Consider the following 16,338-nt stretch of genomic DNA (forward strand, 5'->3'; position numbering starts at 1 on the left):
AAACAAACAACCCAATCAAAAAATGGGCAAAAGACCTAAATAGACATTTCTCCAAAGAAGACATACAGATGGCCAACAGGTGCATGAAAAGATGCTCAACATCGCTAATTATTAGAGAAATGCAAATCAAAACTACAATGAGGTACCACCTCACACCAGTCAGAATGGCCATCATTAAAAAGTCTACAAATAACAAATGCTGGAGAGGGTGTGGAGAAAAGGGAATCTTCCTACACTGCTGCTGGGAATGTAAATTGGTGCAGCCACTATGGAGAACATATGATCCAGCAATCCTACTCCTGGGCATATATCTGGACAAAGCTATAATTCAAAAAATGCATGCACTATTCACAATAGCCAAGACATGGAAACAGCCTAAATGTCCATCGACAGATGAATGGATAAAGAAGATGTGTTACATATATACAATGGAATACTACTCAGCCATAAAAAAGAATGAAATAATGCCGTTTGCAGCAACATGGATGGACCTAGAGATTATCATACTCAGTGAAGTAAGTTAGAGAAAGACAAATATATGATATCACTTATATGTGGAGTCTAAAATATGACACAAATGAACTTATCTACAAAACAGAAACAGACTCACTGACATAGAAAACAAACTTATGGTTATCAAAGGGGAAACGGGTGGGGGAGGGGTAAATTAAGAGTTTAGGATTAGCAAATACAAACTACTATATATAAAATAGATAAACAACAAGGTCTTACTGTATAGCACAGGGAACTGTATTCAATATCCTGTAATAAACCAGAATGGAAAAGAATATGAAAAAGAATGTATATATGTATATGCATAATTGAATCACTTTGCTGTACACCAGAAACTAACACAACATTGTAAAATCAACTATACTTCAATAAAATAAATTCTGAAAAAGAATAGGTTGAAATAATTAATTTGAAATAAAAGGTGAGATATTTCTCATGAAACAATTGATTCAGAAAAGATAATCAAAAAATAAAACCATTAGATAACAGATTGATGGATAATTATACAATGGAATCAATTTCCCAACACCTGAATTCACTGATGAGTTTTAGCATCACTAAGAATAGGACAACGAGATACTGTGTGTCTCCAGATATGATGCAATATGAAGGACATCATGGCCTATGACATTATTGCCAAAAAAGTTGAACCTCAATCTGATCAAGTCTATAGAGCTAATTTCCCATTTACAGGAATTATAGGAGATTGATAGACAAGTTAAATGACAACATGAGGAAGCAAAGAGGCAGACCCAGAAGGCGGATCATTTTGCAGACAACCGACTCCACTTCTTCAACAAGTCAACAGCATTAAAACAAACAGACTGAAAAAGAGGCAGAGGGTAGGGACTGCTGTAGATGAAAAGAGACTTAGGAGATATAATAGTGAATGTAACATGTATTTTGTTTGGAATTTGAATCAAACACCAAAACACATTTTTTAGACAACCAGGGGTATCTGAATTATAGACTCAATAGTGGATAATGACCAGGAATTACAGTCAATTATGTTAGGTGTGATCATGGCTTTGAGGTTATGTTACCATGGTCCTAGCGCCTAGTATGGTCTGGCTTCTTCCTCCCAGTCCAAGCTCATCCTTCACCACATGCCCTACATGCATCCTGCAAGTCTCCTTTCAGTTCTCAACCGCATCCATGCCCCGGGCCGCCCCCTCCCTACCCTACCCCAGCTCTTGTGCATACTGTGCCCTTGGCCTGGAACACTTCCTGGAGCATCTTTGCATGTCTGGCTCCTCCTCCTTCCTCAGGTCTCCTCTTAGGTATCACTTCCTGTGGAAGTCCTCCCCAAGTGCCACATCTAAGCTAAGTCCTTTATCATCCTCAGTCTGGGCACTTTGCTTGACCCCTTCATAGCCCTCATCATAATTGCAATTACTCATACATCTGTTGGTTTACTTTTGTTTTTGCCTCTCCCTGCCTAGACTGTAGAGGTTCCTTGCAGGCAGCTGCAAGCCTGTCTTATTCATTATTGTATTCCAGTGCCTAGCACTGTGCTTGGGACATAGAGGTGCTCAGTAAATATTCTCCTCCTCCTAGAGACCTAAGCTCAAACTCTGGAGCCTCTATCCCACCTTATTCCTTGATCCATGCAGTACTCATTCACATAGCCCACTTACGTGCATTGGGCACTTATTCAATATTGATTCATCACCATGGCCAGTCAGTAAGCCTCTGTAAAGTGTCTTCCATCCATCACTCCTTAATGTTCTAAGGCTTCCACTTCACTCCAGGCCCTTACCGTTTCCCGCCTGGACTTGGGTAATGGTCCAACTTTGTCTGTTTTGGGCCTCTTCAATCCATCCTACACAGCCTTCCTCATAATGACTCGCCTCTACTCCATAGCTTTCAGCAACTCTCTAACGCACAGTCTAATCCAGGGTCCTACACCAGTCGGTGCTGAGCTCATACTCTCTCTTATGCCAACTCTGCTCCAACCAAGAGGGTCCATGTGTCCTGCACCCCCCACCTTTGTACCATGTGCCTCTATAAGTTTATTTGTGCCACATCCCATATGCTGAAATTTAGGCACCTCTCCTTGCAATTTAAAACAAATATAACTTTCAAACATTTAGAAACGCAATATAACATTTTCCTAGAATAGGAAGGAGGTCACCTTACCCCTCCTATTCAACTCCATGGATCCTCCACTGCTTCTATGACCAGCAAGTGGAGGGGGCAGTCACGGTGGGCTCAGGGAAAGCTGCTGATGATCTGTGCACCGACTCTCCCTCCTCAGTCCTGCTCCCTCCCCCAGTCTCATTTTTATTGCTGGGTGAGGCCAGATCCTCACTATCCTTCCTTCTGGCCATCCTTCCAATCCTGGGAAGAAGATGAATCTTTAGCTTTTTCTCCCTTCCATCTTCATTTTAATACGTTCAAGTCTTTCTCATCTTAAGTAAAACTCCTCCTTTCCATCCTTTCTTTCCTCCCTTTCAAAGCCAAATTTCTTGACAAAGTCGCCAAGAATAAGAACAGGTGATTTACAGAAGAGGAAATCCAAAAGGCTAAGACCCTAAAAAGAGATACTCAAGTTCATTAGCTAACCAAGAAATGCTGATTAAAATAAGGAGACACCAGAGGCAAACATTATCAAGCTGGATAACATGAGGTGTAGATGGTGGCGTGCAGCACAGACACTTTGTGTACTACTGGTGGGAGTGTGGAGTGGCCCAGCCATTCTGGAAGGCAGTCTGCAGTTCTCAGGCAGGTTGCGTATCTACAACCCTGTTCCTAGGCATACAGATGAAAGAAATTCTCATACAGGTCAAAAAGGGGACATATGCAAGGAAGTTCACTGCAGCATTGACTGTGGTGGTGGGGAGGTGAAGATAACCTGTGTGTCCATCGCTGGGGGATGGACAGTAAAATGTGGTGAATGTACACATGGAGGACACATGGCAGCATTGGAGGATCTTAAAAAATAGTGGATAAAATAAAGAAACAGAATGAGATCTATAACACACCACTGAATACTTTCAAAACATATGCACATAAAACAGTATACATATTATAAGGATATAAACAAAAGAAAAACTCTTAAACACATGAAAGTGGTTGTCTCTAGGTGGACTTAGGGAGATGGAAAAGGGAAATGGAGATAAAAGGAAACCAACCAACCAACCAGGGGAGGTGCCCTGCCTAGAAAATGATGACGATGAACTGAGAGGTATGATGAGGCCTCTGCTCCTAAAGTAAAAATAGATACAGTGTATTTAACTATATTCATGAGAACTTCCTCATCCTATAACAACTCACTCTTTACTGCACTGAAAGCTGGCTTCCCTATTAGTTCATGAAGCTATTCTTGAACTATTCTTGAAGCTATTCACTGACACCTCCCTTCCTTGTTCCTTAAAACAATAGATGCTTTTCAGGTCTTATCTTGACTTCTCAGAAGCCTTAAGCTCTGTTAGCCATTCCAAAATTTCCTGAAACCACTTCCTTTGTCTTCCAGGACATGCTCCTTGTTCTCCTTTAACTCTCTGGCCTTTCTCCTTGGCCTGCTCTGGGGGCTACTCTGCCTCTACCTGTCCCTTGAATGGTGATGTTCCCCAGAGTTCTGTCCTGGGCCCCTTCCATTCTTCCTCTGTCTACTCGCTCTTTTTAGACAATCTCCTGCACTCCCATGACCTGAATGACCACCTCGCGTGAATGACTTCGTGACCCTCACCTTGCGTGAACTCTCCGCAACACCCATCCATCACATCCAACTGCCTTCTGAACATCCACCTGGAAGGCCCACAGGCCTCTCACACTCAGCATTATTCCCAGTTGACTCTATCACCAACCCAGTCCCAGCCCTTCCTGCCATGTTCCTAGTCCACCAATATCCCAATGGCCCAAACCCAAACCTGGGGTGATAGAACCCAGTATCTCATCAACTCAGTCCCCTCGATGTCTCTCAAATCTCCATTCTTCTCTGTCTCCACTGCTCCCCTTCACTTCTCAGCACTGTTATCTCAAGTCTAGTGGTTTCCTGCTGATTTCTTTGTACCCATATTTGCTCTTTTGCCTACCATCCTGACCTATCCTCTACACTGTGGCCAGAAAGATCATCTTAGAATATAAATATGAGGTCACTTCCATACTTTAATAGCTCCTCCCTATCTCAGAAGAAAGTTTAAAACCCATCATAAATCAGAGTCAAAGCCCTTTGTGATCTATCCCCTACCTGAACACTATTCTATCCAACCGTCCCTACTTCCGCAACCCTACTTTCCAGCCATAACAAACTCTATTCAGGTCCCCAGCTGTCTCTGGACACGCTCTTTGCACATGCTGCTCCCTAAGCCTGGAACACACTCCCTCTTTTTCAGAATAATTTCTTGTCCTTCAGAACTTGTCTTAGCCTTTGCTTTCTTCGAGAAAGCTCCCCATCTCCACCCCCATCCCCTGCAGCAGTGGGAGGTGGGAGCACTTCTTCCAGGTTCCCATCACACTCAGTGCTCATTGTCATCAAAGCACTTAGCCACAATTTAGGAGAATAATCTATTTTTCTGTCTTTCCCAATAGACCATAAGCTACTTGAAGCCAGGGACATCCTTAGTCATTCTTTTTGTCCCAATTGCCCAGCATAATGCCAGGTACACAAAATGGGGATAAAAAATACTGAACAAATGGGTGAGAACCGAGAAATGCAGAGCACTGCTCCCGAAGAGGACAAGAGCAGCTCCTGCAGAGGACACACTATTTGGAGGCCAGTTTGGAGGTCAAGGTGGTGAAGGGGCTGGAAACGTGGCACGTAGCAGGAGTGCTGTGGATGCAGGCTGGTCACTGATGCCCTGACAGTGTCACTGTTGCCCTTGTGCCTCAATCTCACACTCCCGCTGTCTCCTCCTCTTTTGCTGGACTGTGGTGGCAAAAGAACAGGCAGTGGCAACAGGGCCCAATGCCTACGATCCAATCTTGAAACCTTTCAGAGCAGCTCTGACTCAACCCACACCTTAATTTTCTCACCCGAAACATTGATGAAAGCAGCCGTTCTCACCCAGAAGTCTTCTAGACAGGGAAGCCCCACTCCACTTAGCTGAGAAGTCTTTTATATATTCTTTCTTGTGTCACAGAAACATCAGTCATAGAATGGTTTCTATCCGTACAGCTCTGCTACACAAACAAAGAGATCTATTTTAAAAGTTGAACCTATAAATAATATATGTCATGGGTGCCAATTTGGTATTCATTCATGTTAGAGCTTTTAAAATAATTCAGTTAAAATTAATCTCTTAAAAGTTGCTCAGGCCCACAAGGACTCCTGAGGGGAAGGGCGCCGGCTGGAGGATTTTCCCACCTTTGGCCAGGGCGTGAGCCTGGCGCAGCGGGGCTGTCCTCTGGACACATACAGAAAGCTGCCTGCAAGGCTCCAGTCTCGCAGCAAAGGCAAGTGCAGCCTTTCCAGGCTTGGCAGAGCCGGTCCTCCTGTGCACAACCTCCCAGGCTCAGAGAGCACCTCTCGGCCACTAGAATCCGTTTCAGCCTCCTTCCCTGGACTCTGCTGATGGGGACGCACCAGCTGCTGGCTCATGCAGTCACTCTGCCGCCCACGGTCCTCAGGAAAAAGACTTGGCTCTTTACACAACTGTGAGCAAAGCCCAAGGCTCGGAAGGGAACCTGGAATTTACTAAGAGCGTTATATACATTGCCCCATTTAACACATACCTATACTCACAAACTATTAGATATTATTACTGTTATTACTGCTATTAGTATTATTGTCCCTGTTCTATCAAAACAGCAGACCTGGGTTGAAATCCTAACTCCTGTACTTAACTTAGTAGTCGTGTGCTCTTCTATAAGTCACTCAACCACTCTGTACCTCAGTTTCTCCACCTGTAAAATGAGGGAAATACCCTGTGCTTCCATGGCACAGGACAGGGCCTATCAATGTCCGAATTCTACTCTTCCTACACCCAGCTTGGAGGCATCTTCCAGTCGCCCCTATGGTTAGGTGTGGCTGTGTGACTGAATGAGCACAAGGGACACCACTTAGAGGCCTTAGCCATAAAAATCTTCCCCATAATTCCTCATTCTTTCCCCTAAACTCCTAGGACCTAAAGGGCCAACATGAGCGGAACCTGATTTCCTGGATGACTGTGGGGAACAAAGTCTCCCCCTCAATTTATACCCATTGACTCATCTATGATGTGAGCCAGAAATAAAATTTATTTTACAGTTCCTTATTAGAGCAGTTAGGATACCGAAATCAACACACCCACCACTTACCACATAAAGCTGTTGTACAGATTATAGGAAGTTATATGAAAATGATGTATAAACCATAGAGTACCCTATAACCCCAAGGTATAGTTGTTTACAAAGAAAATGCAGTATTTCTTAGTATCAAGTTTGTGGGTCAGCTCAATACACACACTCTCACAGCAAAAAGGAAAGTACACAGTAGAAGGAGTCTATTGTCATTACCCCATTGCCCCTTCTGCAACTGTCTTTCCCTTTTACGCCTGCCTCAAGCTTCCAAGCTCTCTCAACCTCCCTTGATGCCAGGTTCCTCCACTGAGTTGAATGACCCAAGTGGAACGCCTCCTTCAGACCTACTTCCATCCCTACTTCAAAACAAAATTGACTTTGACAACCTAATTCCCTATCATAGTCAACTCCTCAAAGGGAAGGATGCCATTTTCACCTCAGAGGTCTCTGCACATGGTAGGCACTCAATTTTAGTACATGTTAATTGGATGAAACGGATGTATCTACTTTCCCAAGGGGCAGAGTATCTCTCCCAGGGAACACATCTTAATAAGCACCTTACAGAAATAGATCACCTTATTCAAAGGATGGATATGAAAGAGTGTAGGAGCCAAGCCAGACAAATAGGTGAGAAATGGTTGGTCAGACAGGTTACTCAGCATGTTCAAATTGTGTGAGGGAGGGAACTGTGTATGGCACCTACAGGGAAAGCCAACTTTGCCTAGAGAGCCCTTGAAAAGTATAGCCTTAACTTAATGTACAACCTGTGCTAGGAGGTAAACCCTGGGTGGGAGAAGGAACTGTCCAAAGTTAAAGAACGTGGCAAGAAGGGTGCAGAATGAGGCCCTATTCCCTGCCTTCTAGAGTTACACTCAGACCTCTTAGCCTCACTGCCGGCCTGACCATAACCAAGGACTTTGATGAATTTTCCAACACAGAATCAAGACAAGCATTCACAAGTAGGTTGGCACTGTTTATTCATTAATTCAACAATTTTTTATTGAACAAAGCACCCCCCACAAAACTCATGAAATATTTAGATATAAATAGAACAAAATATGTGCAAGATCAGTAGGCTGAAAACTACAAAACACTGATGAAAGAATTTGAAAGTCTAATAAATGGAGAGATATACCATGCCCATGGAATAGAAGATTAAATATTATTAAGATGTCAATTTTCCTGAAACTGATCTACAAATTCAGTGCAATGCCAATCAAAATACCCACAGGGCTTTTTTTTTTTTTTTTTTTAGAAATCAACAAGTTGATTCTAAATTTTCTATTGAAATACAAAGAAAATAGAATAGCAAAACCATTTTGTAAAAAGAACAAAACTGGAGGATTCACATTGCCTGATTTCAAGACTTACCATAAAGCTACAGCCATCATGATAGCATAGTATGGCAAAAGGATAGACATACAGATCAATGGACTAAAGTCCAGAAATAGACTGACATATATATATAGTCAAACAATTATTGTCAAAGGTGTAAAAACAATGTAACAGAGAAAGGGTAGTCTTTTTCAACAAATGGGTGCTGAACAACTAGACATCAAATGAAAAATAAAGTGAACCTCTACCTATACCTTACACCACATACAGAATTTAAGCTAAAATGGATTATAGACCTAAATGTAAAACCTGAAACTTCTAGGAAAAAAAACAGAAGAAAATCTTTGTAAAGTTGGGTTAAGCAAAATATTTTAGATACAGCACCAAAAGTATGATCCATAGAAGACTGAGTATTATAAAAGAAAAAATTGATTAATCTGACCACCAAAAATAAAAATGTCTGCTCTTGGAAAGATATTAAAAATACAAGCTGCAGACTGGGAGAAAATACTTGTAAAACACGTGTCTGATAAAGGACTTATATCTAGAATACATAAAGAACTCTCAAAACTCATTAATTTTTTTAAAAAGGAAAAAACTCATTAATTTTAAAAAAGCCTCAATTTAGAATGAGGAAAAGATTTTTGTTTTTTTTTTAATAAATGTATTTATTTATTTATTTTTGGCTGTGTTGGGTCTTCGTTGCTGCACATGGGCTTTCTCTAGTTGCAGTGAGCGAGGGCTACTCTTCGTTGCAGTGCGCGGGCTTCTCATTGCGGTGGCTTTTCTTGTTGCGGAGTACGGGTTCTAGGCACGCGGGCTTCAGTAGTTGTGGCAGGCGGGCTCAGTAGTTGTGGCTCGCAGGCTCTAGAGTGCAGACTCAGTAGTTGTGGTGCACGTATTTAGTTGCTCCGCGGCATGTGGGATCTTCCTGGACCAGGGCTTGAACCCGTGTCCCCTGCATTGGCAGGCGGATTCTTAACCACTGCACCACCAGGGAAGCCCGAGCAAAAGTTTTTGTTTTTTTTTTTTTTAAATAGCAAGTTATTTTTATTTTTTTAATTAATTAATTAATTTATTTATTTTTGGCTGTGTTGGGTCTTCGTTTCTGTGCGAGGGCCTCCTCCAGTTGCAGCAAGCGGGGGCCACTCTTCATCGCGGTGCGCGGGCCTCTCACCGTCGCGGCCTCTCTTGTTGTGGAGCACAGGCTCCAGACGCGCAGGCTCAGCAGCTGTGGCTCACGGCCCTAGTCGCTCCGCGGCATGTGGGATCCTCCCAGACCAGCGCTCGAACCTGTGCCCCCTGCATTAGCAGGCAGACGCCCAACCACTGCGCCACCAGGGAAGCCCCCGAGCAAAAGTTTTATACGGATGTTTCATCAAAAGATATGCAGATGGGGGCTTCCCTGGTGGCGCAGTGGTTGAGAATCTGCCTGCCAATGCAGGGGACACGGGTTCGAGCCCTGGTCTGGGAAGATCCCACATGCCGCGGAGCAACTAGGCCCGTGAGCCACAATTGCTGAGCCTGCGCGTCTGGAGCCTGTGCTCCGTAACGAGAGGCCGCGATAATGAGAGGCCCGCGCACCGCGATGAAGAGTGGCCCCCACTTGCCACAACTGGAGAAAGCCCTCGCACAGAAACGAAGACCCAACACAGCCATAAATTAAAAAATAAATAAATAATTTTTTAAAAACTTAAAAAAAAAAGATATGCGGATGGCGAATAAGCACATGAAGAGCTCAATTTCATTCATCATTAGGGAAATGCAAATTAAAACTACAATAAGATATCACTAAGTGCCTATTAGAATGGCTTTAAAAAAACTGACAACAAGTGCTGGTCAGGATGCAGAGCAACTAGAACTCTCAAACATTGCTGGTGGGAATGCAAAATAGTACAGCCACTCTGGAAAAGAATTTGGCAGTTTCTTACAAAATTAAACATACATTTACCATATGACCCAGCAATCCTACTCCTGGGTATTTTTATCCTAGAGAACTAAAAACTTAGGTTCACACAAAATGTAAATGTTTATAGCAGCTTTACTCATAATGACCCCAAATTAGAAAAAACTTGTTTATTAACTGGTGAATGGATAAACCAACTGTGGTACCTCCACGCAATGAAATACTACTCAGTGATAAAAAAGGAACTGATAAATTAGACACAACATGAATGAATCACAAATGCATTATGCTAAGTGAAAGAAGCTGGACACAAAAAGCTGCATACTGTATGATTCAATTTATATGAAGCTTTGCAAAAGGCAAATCTATAAGGACAGAAAACAAACCCATGGTTGACAACGGTTAGGGTTGAAGAAAGGGGCTGACAACAAAGGGGCATGAGGGAAGTTTGGAGGGTGATTGTGGTGGTGGTTATACCACTGTGTGTATTTGTCAACACCTATAATAATGTACACTGAAAAGTGTAAATTTTACTGTGTGTAAATTATTCCTCAATAAATTTAAAAACAAAATACTGAAACTAAAAACATAAACATAAATAAAAAGACTAAAAACAAATATTTATTGAGTACCTACTATGTGCAGGTGCATTGTTATGAACTGCTTTGACAATAGTGATATAGAATAATTATTACAATTTATTTTAAAATAATGAGAGGGTTTTCTCCAGCAAGGTACTATAATGGAGGATATAAATGTGGTAGAGGCACAGATTCTGCCCTCAGGTTGCCTAAGACGTGGATATAAGTAATGATACAACAAGATATAATTAGGTAAGTGTGAAGAGAGAGACATAAATAAAATACCATAGGAATTCAGAGACAGGAGAGAATACTGAATGCTGGAGAAACCAGAGAAGGCTTCACGGAAGAGATGCCATTTGAGTTGGGTGCTGTTGACAGGAAGTGGTGATTTTATTGTCCAGGTAAACAGTGTTTATCAGAAAGTTTTCTCACATAATTTCTCTTTGATCCTTCTAACAACCTGGGAGACAGGGTAGGAGTGGGGGAGATGCTATTAATCGCAGTTTCAATTAAACAAACTAAGACTTTGAGTTGAGTTCCTTGCCCAACACTTGGGCGGCGTAGCTAAGGCTTAAACTCAGGTCTTCTGAGAGTTCGGTTCACTCTCTGTTCCCAGATGGTACACCCATCTAGAAGAAAAGTTCTTCCTTCTCATAATATTGAGAGTGACTGCTAATGGTGCCATTTCCACCTTTGGATCTCTCCAAGAGAATGGGTTACTTCTAGCCATTCTGGCCACTGAGAACACCCTACAAGGCTAAAATGTTTGAGTCTTTCCTGCATGTGGAATGAGAGCCAGAGGAGAGATTTTCTGTGGCATTCGTTTAAACTCAAGGTTTAAACGTCTCAAAGTATCTTTTATAAATACTAATAAAACAAAAAGCCTTGAAAGTTACAAGGATAATATGGACTGCTTCAAATGCATGGTCATATATGTAACCATGAAATTATTTAAGACGCGATCCCAGACCTTATAGGGCAAATTACTCTTGGAGGGGATCAGCTCCCCTAAAGAACTCTCAAGCTATTCCAAGAAGCTTTCTTGTGACCTGAAGGAGGACACCTGTTCACATGCCTCATCTGGCTGAGCCTCTTATCCGTCATTCCTTCACGCATGTGAGAGTTTATCTGGCACACACTGAGCTCCTTGGTCTGGAGCCTGTCTACATGCCAACCACCAGGCTAGCGATCACATTTCTCTGGGGAAGAAACAATACCAGGGAGATGTAAATGGCTTCTACATTTTGCTGCTGCTATCTCAATCCTTTTTGTTCACTGCTAACTTAAAAAAATAATGAGACAGTGCCATTATGAGTGGAAATTAATTTAACCAAATATTTCCTGAATGGATACTATATATGTGTTCATAATGAGATGGTCCCTGTCCTCAAGGATCTCACAGTCAGGCAGGTTATTCAAACATTTCTCATTGACAAAACTGGAGAAACTTCTTTCTCCTTTCTGAGTTCTAGTTTTCTCATCTGGATACTAGGGAGTAAACTTCTCTAGCTATTAAGCAGTTGTCATCAAAAACATTTACTGAGAATTTAACTCACGCTAGACACTGCACCTTATAAACACCATCACGTGAAATCCTCAGAACAACCCTGTGAAACAGCCACTCCTTTTTTTGATTGAAGCATAGTTGGTATACAATATTATACAAGTTACAGGTATACAATATAGTGATTCACGATTTTTAAAGGTTATACTCCATTTATAGTTATTATAAAATATTGGCTATATTCCCCGTGTTGTACAATATATCCTTGTAGTTTATTTTATACCTAATAGTTTGTACCTCTTACTTCCCTACTCCTATATTGCCCCTCCCCCTTCCCTTTCCCCACTGGTAATCACTAGTTTGCTCTCTATCTCTGTGTCTGTTTCTTTTTTGTTATATTCACTAGTTTGCTGTATTTTTAAGATTCCACATATAAGTGATATCATACAGTATTTGTCTTTCTCTGTCGGACTTATTTCACTTAGCACAATACCCTCCAAGGCCATCCATGTTGTTGCAAATGGCAAAATTCCATTCTTTTTTTATGGCTGAGTAGTAGTCTATTGTGTATACACACCACATCTTCTTTATCCATTCACCTGTTGATGGACACCTAGGTTGCCTACATTTTGGTAACTGTAAATAATGCTGCTATGAACATTGGGGTACATGTGTCTTTTCAAATTAGTGTTTTTATTCCTTTTGGATATATACCCAGGAGTGGAATTGCTGGGTCATATTTTTAGGTTTTTGAGAAACATCTATACTGTTTTCCACAATGGCTGTACCAATTTACATTCCCAGCAACAGTGTAGGAGGGTTACCTTTTCTCCACATCCTCACCAACATTTGTTATTTGTGTTTTTTGATGATGGCCATTGTGACAGGTGTGAGGTGATATCTCACTGTGGTTTTGATTTGCATTTCCCTGATGATTAGCAATGTTGAGCATCTTTTCATGTGCCTGTTGGCCATCTGCATGTCCTCTTTGGAAAAATGTCTATTCAGGTCTTCTGCCCATTTTTTAATTGAGTTGTTTGGGTTTTTTTATGTTGAGTTGTATGAGCTGTTTATATATGTTGGATATTAATCCCTTACCGGTCATGTCATTTGCAAAATTTTCTCCCATTCAGCAGGTTGCCTTTTTGTTTTGTCAATGGTTTCTTTTGCTGTGCAAAAGATTTTAAGTTTACTTAGGTCCGTTTGTTTATAACTCTTATTATCCCCATTTTATATGTGAGGACACTGAGGCTTAGGGAGTTCGGTGATTTGCCCCGTTCATTGGCCAGTAAGTGACGGAGCCAGGATTCAAGCTCAGGCAGTCAGGCTCAGAGCCCCTGCCCTTAACCACTGTGATCATAGCCCTGCCTGACCCGAGCCCTATGCAGGGAGGGATGAGAGATCAAAGGAGCAGGGTGCCTATAAACAGTTTTTAAATCATCTGGGACAGATTCGTCCACATCCAGCTCAACACCAGGCAACAAGAACATCAAGCAAAGCAACAGGAAAGAAAGATGATCTACATTGGGAGGCCAAGAGGCCCTTTAATGTCACAGTTAATCCAACCCTGAGATTGCAGAACACAAATACACTGGGTCTCTAGCAGGCAGGCATCAGACCCACATTTCCTCTGAGGATCTCCAAGCACCTTTTCCCCCAGAGTCGTCGCAGACACAGAGAGGACAGGAAAGCAAGGTGGGGTAACTTTCCCAGGAGAAACAAGTGGCAGCGTCAGAAGGGAAATGTCTGTGTTTAACCCCCCAGCTCTTCACTGAAGCCACACTCTATTTTTAGGGTCCCTCTTTAACATAACACACATCTATCTATTCTCAGAAGAAGGGAAACCCCAATGTGTGGAACCAGAGGAGGGTTTCTGCAGGTTTTCCAAGGTGCCACAGTTTGATAACACTCTCCGCCTATCTGTTAAAGAGCGCAGCAAATGTTATCACCTGAAAGCACCCGAAGCCAGGGTACCCCTGGTTCTGAGCACTGGAAATGGGCTACCCAGAACTGGACAGCATGTCAGAGCCTCACCCTGTAATCAGACTGAGCTGCTTGCAAAGGAACTGCTACCACATTCCTCTCTTAAAGAGGCCTGACACCAAATAGCTTGGCTGGGGCCAGGGCAGCCAGAGGTGCCAAGTGCCTACCGTTGCCAGGGAGGCGTGTGTGTGTGGCCAGGGTGGTGGACACGTAAGCCACGGTAGGTCATCTGAAGAGTGTGGAGAAGTGAGTGATCACCGCTAAAACAGTCTGCAAGCAACTCCAGAAAGCTTGCCATGCCTCGACATTCTCAAGTACATGGTAGCAATACTCGACCATACAGCAAAGGCTTGAGCCAGCTTCCAGAAAGAACCAGAGGGTAGCACACAGGGGATTTAGTGCCAGAAATAGTAGACTAAGGCGACTTTGACCTGGGGACATGAACCAGGCAGTGCCGCGCCGTGGTTGGGGGCATCTGGAGTTAGACAGCCCCGGGATGACTCTGGCCTTAGCCACTCACTAGCTGTGTGGCCTTGGGCCATTTCTTTAAACTCTTTAAGCCTCCGTTTCTTCATCTATATATAAGGTGGAGTTAATAGTCATCACCAGGGCTTCCCTGGTGGCCCTGTGGTTAAGAATCCGCCTGCCAGGGCTTCCCTGGTGGCGCAGTGGTTGAGAATCTGCCTGCTAATGCAGGGGACACGGGTTCGAGCCCTGGTCTGGGAAGATCCCACATGCCACGGCGCAGCTGGGCCCGTGAGCCACAACTACTGAGCCTGCGCGTCTGGAGTCTGTGCCCCGCAACGGGAGGGGCCGCGATAGTGAAAGGCCCGCGCACTGCGATGAAGAGTGGCCCCCACTTGCCGCAACTAGAGAAAGCCTTCGCATGAACCGAAGACCCAGCACAGCCAAAAATAAATAAATAAATAAAAATAAAAGTAGCTATAAAATTTAAAAAAAAAAAAAAAAAGAATCCGCCTGCCAATGCAGGGGACACAGGTTCAATCCCTGGTCCGGGACGATCCCACGTGCTGCGGAGCAACTAAGCCCATGTTCCACAACTACTGAGCCTGCGCTCTAGAGCTCGCGAGCCACAGCTACTGAAGCCCGTGTGCCTAGAGCCCGTGCTCCGCAACAAGAGAAGCCACCGCAACGAGAAGCCCATGCACCGCAGTGAAGAGTAGCCCCCACTCGCCGCAACTAGAGACAGCCTGCATGCAGCAACAAAGACCCAGTGCAGCCAAAAATAAATAAATAAAAATAAATAAATTTAAAAAATAAAGTATCTGTATCATGTGATATGATAGATATAAAAACACCCAGTCATCACCTCACAGCACTGCTGTTTGGATCAGATAAGATGATGTATTTAAGAGTCCTTCACAGAATGCCTGGCACAGAGGGCAGCCCTGAATACATGTGGGCCACCAAGCACTGCACCAGGCCTGTGGCCGCTCCCACAACTCAGAAGAATGAACTGTTGCCCCTCTTTGTACCTCAGTTTCTCCAGTAATAAAACAGCAACTATTCTTCCCCTCTCCTCTGTTTATGGCACTTAAAAGCTGGGGATATGCAGAAGTTGAGGGTTTCTTTAATCATCAGAAATGTTATCCAGTGTTTACACAGCATCTACTCAGGGATTGGCCATCTCTCCCTTTTTGGGTACCTGTGCAGATCCTCTAAATATTGGATGACAGATTTCTGATTAAAACAAGCTGTCTAGACTTTTGCACTTCTTGAGGTTTTTATGGTGCCAGGAGCAGACATGAGGAAGCAACCATCTCCCATGATGTCAGAGACTCGTCTACAGAAGAGATGCTAGGGGAAGGACGCAGAGCAAGCCAGCTGTCGCCACTCAAGATTTGTCATGTGACACCCCCTCTCTCCCTCCAATGAAAGGAGAAAGATGTCTATATTCCACTGGGGGAAAATAAAATCACTGTTTGAATATTTGCCACAATTCTTCACAACAAACACAGCAGTAACTTCCTTACTTTCTCATTTCTACTTGGTCATGGCCCCATCACAATGCCCTCATTCCATCACCATCCCTACTTCTCATGCTAGGAAAAGGGATGGGAGTGACATTCTGTTGAGAGTTAGTACAGCTTTCTGGCTTGCTCAAGCTGCCTTCTCTGGATAAAGGCCATCAGCTGTCAAACCAATCCGAAGAGCTGAGCTCTGAGAGGAGAGTGGGTTTGCATAGAGGGGAGCGATGCCTGCCTCACCTCGGCAGCTTTCCCACCCCAGGTCAGTCAGCAGGCTTGGGAGGCATCAACATTAACCTTCTT

At 43.2% G+C, this 16,338-nt stretch overlaps 1 protein-coding gene across 10 annotated transcripts in view; it reads right to left on the reverse strand.

The window, feature by feature from the left end:
• The window catches only part of SPTB (spectrin beta, erythrocytic), a 124,630-nt gene that overhangs the window by 73,840 nt on the left and 34,452 nt on the right, over positions 1-16,338 (reverse strand). For 6 of the 10 annotated variants that reach the window (XM_059914427.1, XM_059914424.1, XM_059914422.1 and 3 more), the window contains exons 2-3: positions 5,491-5,637; positions 733-762 (exon numbers count right to left, since the gene is read on the reverse strand). The exons of 1 other annotated variant lie outside the window; for it this stretch is intronic. The gene's annotated coding sequence lies outside the window, so the exon portion shown is untranslated. The remainder of the gene's footprint in view (positions 1-732; positions 763-5,490; positions 5,638-16,338) is intronic. 3 more of the 10 variants (XM_059914420.1, XM_059914421.1, XM_059914428.1) reach the window with 3 other exon arrangements.

Source organism: Balaenoptera ricei, chromosome 2, assembly GCF_028023285.1.
Source record: "Balaenoptera ricei isolate mBalRic1 chromosome 2, mBalRic1.hap2, whole genome shotgun sequence".
NCBI lineage: Eukaryota > Metazoa > Chordata > Mammalia > Artiodactyla > Balaenopteridae > Balaenoptera > Balaenoptera ricei.